Source organism: Triticum dicoccoides, chromosome 4B, assembly GCF_002162155.2.
Source record: "Triticum dicoccoides isolate Atlit2015 ecotype Zavitan chromosome 4B, WEW_v2.0, whole genome shotgun sequence".
Lineage (NCBI taxonomy): Eukaryota > Viridiplantae > Streptophyta > Magnoliopsida > Poales > Poaceae > Triticum > Triticum dicoccoides.
In genome coordinates, this window is record NC_041387.1 from 616053108 (window position 1) to 616060313 (window position 7206).

A 7206-nucleotide genomic window follows, 5' to 3' on the forward strand; every position below is an offset into this window, starting at 1 on the left:
CGATGTGGGGGGGAGAGAGAGGGGGGGGGATCGGGTCGCCTGCTTCTGCGATGGGAAAGGGGGTGAGGAAAGCGGAGGGGACAGGGACAGGGCAGGGCCGCCGAGCGGAGAGGGGATGGGAGGGGGAAGGAAGACGACGGACGATGGATGGATGGAGGCAGAGGGAAGGGAACCAACTGGTCTGGTGGTGGTAAAGGGGAGGTTACGCTATCTATCTTCTGCAAAAGAAAATTTTGACAACATTTGTTTACAAAGTTCGCTCACGTTTCTGCTTTGTTACGATTTTGTTGTGGCAAAATTTGATGGAAATCCTCTCGCCGAGTTCGGTTGCGCGCAAGGAAAAGGGGAAAAGGTCTGGGTGGAGTGCGGCCTACGTTTTATAAAGAAAGCAAAAACTGACGGCCGACGATGCAGAGTTTTCTGTGGATCCGTCCGATTTTCGCGTGTTTCCACAAAGTTGCAATATCATAGTGCTATTTGGCACATTTTTTGAGGGGGAAAAATAATCTGTCGGCAAGATCCCGTGGGCGTGGGGTTGGCCCTACCAAATAAACAACGCCTCCCGAGAAGTGTCACGTCCTCGTTTTTTTAACATCAGTACAGACGCAAGCGCTCATATACACGCGCATACACTCGCCCTATGAACGCACACACGCATACCCTACCCCTATGAGCATCTCCGAAAGACTGAGCCGGCATATCATCTTGAGATTTACGAAGTCATCGTAGGCGCCTCGTCGTTGACGGAAACGTCTCCTCCCACTGAATGCGCATCACCGAAAATCCTGAAATATATTCAGAAATAAATGCGAGCACCAGGATTTGAACCCTGGTGGGTTGGGAATACCATAGTCCCTCTAACCATCCAACCACATGTTGCTGTGATTGATCAGCGCCGCGCTCTCGACTCCTTCGCCCATTCAGGCTGAAGCATAGCTTCCTGCATCGTTTTTTCTTACTTTGCATATTTTTTCACGAGAAAACTTCCGATCTATCCATCTTCAATCATGACAAAACAACAAGTACCAGAAATAATAAAACTACATCCATATTCATAGACGGTAGACCATCTAGGACGACTACAAGCACGAAAGCGAGCCGAAGACGTGTCAACGTCATCGCTCTCCGTCGCAGGAGACGGGCAAAACTTGTTACAGTAAACAATCGGGAGGTCGTCGTGCTAAGGCATCATAGGACCAGCGTACCAGAACAACAATCGCCGTCGTTGAAGAGTAGCGTAGACAGGAAGGATCCAACCTGAAGACACACAAACATAGATGAACTACAGCCAGATTTGAGCAAATCCGCCAAGGACAGACCCGCCGGAGGCACACCTCCACGCGCCCATCGACGATGCTAGATGCACAACCGAAACGGGGGCTAGGCTGGGAGAACCTTATTGCATCTTCAAGGAGCCATCCTCATCTTGTCTTACATCTTCAAGGGCCAACTAAAAACGGAGCCCTCTCACTGGTAAGGCCCAGGATCCACCGCGCCGCCATGGCCCTAAGGCCACCGGAGACATGGCAGACCAATGGCGACGCCGGCGGGAGGCAAAGGAACCCTAAGCTTTTTTGGAGAGTAGGCGGACTTTCCCACTTTGCATACTTGTCTTAATTGGATCTAGTCGAACAAATGCATGTAAACAAATAACATATGCATGTTGTTTTGTTGTATGCATTGCATCAATGGCGAGCATAGGGTCTGTTGTTTGGTTGCCTCCATTTGTGCCTCGGAAGTGAGCAGATGTAAAGCAGAGACTGTTTGAATCCATGCAAGTAGTTGTTCTACAACCCCTTTCAAATATGATAGCCTAACCACCCAAATGCAACACTTCACAACAGACATATATAAACAACATAACACAAATAACACATCACACAAGAACAATAGTTGAAAGAACATGCGGTGCCCCCATGTTTGGTTTTGGTAATTGGTGACAATCTCTATGGACTAATGGTTGCCTTGAGTTATATTTGAAGGTTTTGTCCATAGGCTTTTCTTGAAGTCCATGTGTTGGTTTCAAGGAGTTTATGAGTTGACCAAGGTGCTATTAAGGAATTATCCAAAGATTGGCCATGTGAGTGTTGAGCTTATTGTGAGCATGTCTTGAAGAAGAAGATTGTGTGATCATTCATGTTTACCTTCAAGACATCATCCAAATTAAGAGAGTTGGAAAGATTCAAGGTTGATCAAGACTAAGTCAAGAGTGAATCAAGTTGATCAACTCACAAAGCGTAGAAGATGTATCGAGAGGGATCAAGTGATCCCATGGTATGGTAAGCATTGTCCATTGCACTTTGTGTACTAACCCATGTTCTATGTGAGAGTTATATGTGGGGTTGGGTAAGTGTCCATGGGCTTGCGTCAAGAGAAAGATATCATACAACCCATGAAAAAGATGACATCTAGTGGTGATTGTCATCAAGATTGCCGTGTGCAAGTTCAAGTGGAGCATCACGAAGAGATCAAGTGCTTGAATCTTCCATCCATTGTGGTGTCAATGGACTTGTGAAGATGTGCTGAAGAGTGGCTCACCCATAGTGGACTATGGGGGAGCAATCATCTAGTCTTCATCGAGCCAACACAATCAAGAAAGGTGGTCCAACTTGAGGGAGTCAAGATCGTCATCATCTAGCTCAAGTGGACCATGTGCAAGGCAAAGGTTTGCCCTTGATAGGTTTTCTATTTTACCGGTCTTGTGGTGGTAGTTGGGAGACCGGGTTATAGGATCGTTTGCCGTACTATGAAGGGGGGCTCTCAAGTTGGTAGCTTGATCGTATCGTTAGTAGAGAGCTCAAATCATTGCATCCTTGCATCATGTTTCTTGGTTCTTGTTTGGTTCTCTTTGTGAGTCTTAGACCTTATGGTCATCTTGATGACAAGCTTGAGTTCATCGAAAACGGAGTTCGCATGCGTCTTCTATGATGTTTTCGGTGTTGGAGGTTTTACCGGTCTAATTCGAGGAAGGGTTCTCACCATTTTCTTATTTGCCTGTTCTAATTTGCTTCTTATTGATATTTCTATCAATATTGTGTTATCCCATGTCGTTAGCTTTCCAACAAACTTGGTTTCGTTGAATTTTGAGTCCGTTTGCAAAAGTTGTGGCTGTTTTGGTAAAGGCTGCAGCGGTACTACCGCGACTAGAGCAGATGTAATTTTTTACTACCGCTCCAGAGCGGTACTACTGCGGCTCCTGAGCCGTAGTACCACTCCAGAGTTGTACTACCTTGGCTCCTGAGCGGAGCGGTAGTACCGCTCCGGACCAAAAATCTCGTGTTTTGCTCAGCGAAGTTAGGCACGGAAGTATTTTTTTAATACCGCTCCTTGGAGCGGTAGTACCGCTCTATGCGGGTTGTGAGCATAACGGTTGGATTTTTTCTCACCTATAAAAGGGGGTCTTCTTCCCCATTGAACCTTATCCTTTGAGCTCGTGTTCTTCCCCCATTGTTGACCTTCTTCGAGCTTGCTAACTCTCAATACCTTCATGGATTCTTGCTAGTTTTTGAGGGAAAAGAGAGAAGAGATCTAGATCCACATTTCCACCAATCACTTTCTCCTCTATGTGAGGGAAACCCATTGGATCTAGATCTTGGAGTTCTTGGTGTTCTCCTTCTTGTTCTTCCTCTCATCTTCCTCCCTAGCATTAGTTGCTTCGGTGGGATTTGAGAGAGAAGGACTTGGGCACTCCGTGTGCCCTTGCCATTGCATTTGGTGCATCGGTTTGAGTTCTCCACGTGATACGTGGAAGTTACAAGTTCAGAATCTTATTACTCTTGGGTGCTTGGTACCATTGAGCTTGTTACTCTTGGGTGTTTGGACACCCTAGAGCTTGTTCCTCTTGGGTGCCTTGGCGCCCTAGACGGTTGGTGTTGTTCGGAGCTCAATCATTGTGGTACAAAGCTCCGGACAAGCGTCGAGGTCTCCAATTAGGTTGTGGAGATCGCCCCGAGCAATTTGACGGGTGCCGGTGACCGCCCGCAAGGGTTGCCAAAGTGTACGGGTTCGGTGACCACCCCAAGGGTCGCCATTTGTATGGGTTCGGTGACCGCCCTCAAGGGTCCCTTAGTGGAATCACGACATCTTGCATTGTGCGAGGGCGTGAGGAGATTACGGTGGCCCTAGTGGCTTCTTGGGGAGCATTGTGCCTCCACACCGCTCCAAACGGAGATTAGCATCCGCAAGGGTGTGAACTTCGGGATACATCGTCGTCTCCGCGTGCCTCGGTTATCTCTTACCCGAGCCCTTTACTTATGCACTTTACTTTGTGATAGCCATATTGTTCTTTGTCATATATCTTGCTATCACATAGTTGCTTATCTTGCTTAGCATAAGTTGTTGGTGCACATAGGTGAGCCTAATTGTTTTAGGTTTTGTGCTTGACAAATTAACCGCTAGGTTTATTCCGCATTTGTTCAAGCCTAAACCGTAATTATTTTAAATCGCCTATTCATCCCCCCCCCTCTAGGCGACATCCTCGATCTTTCAATTGGTATCAGAGCCTCGTCTCTCTTTGTTGGGCTTAACCACCTAGAGAGTAAAGATGTCGACTAGGGGATTAGAATTCTCTGACACTCTTAGTTTTGATGGCACAAATTTTGATGTTTGGGTAATTCACTTGCTTAATCTCTTTAGGGTCATGGACCCAAATTTAGAGCGAATTGTAGATATGGGTTTTTCTCCTCCAAAGGATCCCCAAAGCTTATCTTTAGAGGATGAGAAAAACTCTTATCTCAATGCTCAAGCTTCTAATGTGCTTTTCGATGCTTTGAGCAATGTAGTTATATTTGAACTCATGTCGTCCCAGATGCTCATGAGTTGTGGACAAAGCTTTAAGATAAATATGGTGTGTCCAAGATTTGTAAGGATGATCGTTCTCCGTCCACCTCTAGCCGTGTTGCATTCTCAACTTCTTCTACTTCACCTACATGTGATTTTCCACAAGGTAATGACATGGTGAGTAGTGGTGTTCATTGCAATGATGATAGTGGGCTTATTGTTGATAATCCTTCTTCACTTTCTTATTGTAATGCTTCATCTTTGGACTTTAGCACTTCGTGCACTCCAAATGTTTCACATGCTTGTGTTGATAGTCCTTGCATATCATGTAGAAATTGCTTGACTAAATCTCATGATGATATGCTTGCTATATCTTATTGCCATGAAAAAAATGCATGTATTTCCTCGAGTAGTTGTGCTAACAATGTAGAGGAGACCCAACACTCCATGGAACAAGATGTGGTCTTGAATGGTGCTTCAAGGGATCCTACATCATCATCTATTGCTTTTTGCCTTATGGCCAAGGCTTCAAAGGTATCTCCCACTTTGAATCCCAATATATCTTGTGATGATATTGATGATGGAAAGAGTGATGATGATGTCGATTATGATGAAGAGAATGATGATGTTGCCTCCTTAAAAATTAAGGGGGAAATGATTTTTAAAGCTCTTCTTAAGAATAAAACTGCTCGTTTCAATTTCATGGAAATCATGTCGATTGCTGTTGAGAGCAAGAAATATATTGATGAGTTGGAATCTCGTCTTGAGGAGCATGAGGTCACCATTGATAAAATGGAAGGTCATGAGCGTGATTACGCTAATGAGATTGCGGACCTCTCTCAAGCTCTTGAACTTGAACAAACCACCAAGGAATCTCTTGAGGAGACCTTTGCTCTAGAATTATCTAGAGTGAAGGAATCTAATGATAGAGCTCTTGAGGTGGCCAATGTTTTTGAAACTAAAAATGCTAAGCTTGAAGTTACTCATGCTAGACTCCTTGAGGATTTTGAGCACCTCAAAAATGGCTCAAGGGTCATCAAGGGTGAGCTCATCAAACTCACTGAGTCTCATGCTCAACTTGAAGCTTCTTATTTAAAAGAGCTTACCAAGTTGCCTTCTCCTCTTTTTGTTAATGATGATGCTTGTGCTACTAATTCTATTACTTGTGAAGCATCCATTTTGAAGGAGAATGTTGAGCTACAGGCTCAACTTGAGTTGCTATGTAGCAATTATGGGAAATTGGAAGAAAGCCATGAAAAGCTCTCAAGCTCCCATGATGATCTTCTAGTATCCCATAATGTGCTAAAGATAGCTCACGAGGCCATGATTGATAAGGTAACATCTGGTGAGCCTCATGCGGATACTAGCACTAATTTTAGTCAAAATGCTATATTGCCTTGTGCTAGTCCTCGTGATTCATCTATGCATAACATTGGTACATCTTGTGATGAATTGCTTTCCTTACCTTGTTGCTCTAACGATGAAGCTTATACTTCCTCTAGTGATTTCGTTGCGACTAACCATGTAGAGGAAATCAAAGAGCTCAAGGCCCAAGTCACTTATTTGAAGAAAGACTTGGAAAAGTGTCATGAAGGGAAGGCCACACTCAACAATATCTTGAGTGTGCAAAAATCCCCCAATGAAGGTGGACTTGGATTCAACTCCAATAGTAAGAAGAAGTCCAAGATGAACAAAAAGAAGGGCCAAGAACAAGTCAAGAATTCGGCCAAGATTGTTTACTTCAAGTGCAAAGTAGAAGTGCATCATGTTAGATCTTGCCCATTGAAGAATAAGCCCATTAGTGACAAGCAACAAGGGAAGAGGCCACAAGTTCACTCTCATGCTCAACCTCAAGTTGAAGAAAGCCAAGAAAACTCGAGCTAATGCTTCTCAAGTTGAGAAATCAAGTGAGAAGAAAGTGAAGAGTAGACGTTGCTACCTATGTCGTGAGAAAGGTCACCTCGCTTCTTCATGCACTAGTGGTAACTTATCCAACCCAATTACTATTGATTATATCTATTCTCTTGGGAAGGATAAGGTTGGCAATGTGTTTGCCAAGTTTGTTGGTACTCAAAGTGGTGTCAAGAAAAGAACCATTTGGGTTGCAAGCCTATTGTGACTAACCTCTCAGGACCCAACTTGGTTGGGGACCAACAAGCTCAAACTTGATCAATAGGTGTTGTTGGAGTGCATTGGAGACTTGGCTACATTATGAAGATTTGAGGGGTCTTCATCATCCATATTATCTCAAGCCAAGTCATTAGGAGTCTCAAGTTTCTATGTTACATCCAATGTTCCTCCTTGCGGTAACTCGTACTTAAATTGTTTACATTGATAGTTACTTGCCCTTAGCATGTTGTGGTTTTGTACCTTGCGTGTGTTTGTATATGATGTGTTTCCAATTTGCTTAACTTGAGTAATCAAGTT

General features: G+C 44.3%; 1 protein-coding gene across 1 annotated transcript in view; it reads right to left on the minus strand.

Moving 5' to 3' along the window:
* The window catches only part of LOC119291782 (ubiquitin-conjugating enzyme E2 4-like), a 3299-nt gene extending 3129 nt beyond the window's left edge, over positions 1–170 (minus strand). The window contains exon 1 of the mRNA XM_037570590.1: positions 2–170. The gene's annotated coding sequence lies outside the window, so the exon portion shown is untranslated. The remainder of the gene's footprint in view (position 1) is intronic.
* Between the last annotated feature and the right edge of the window lie 7036 nt (positions 171–7206).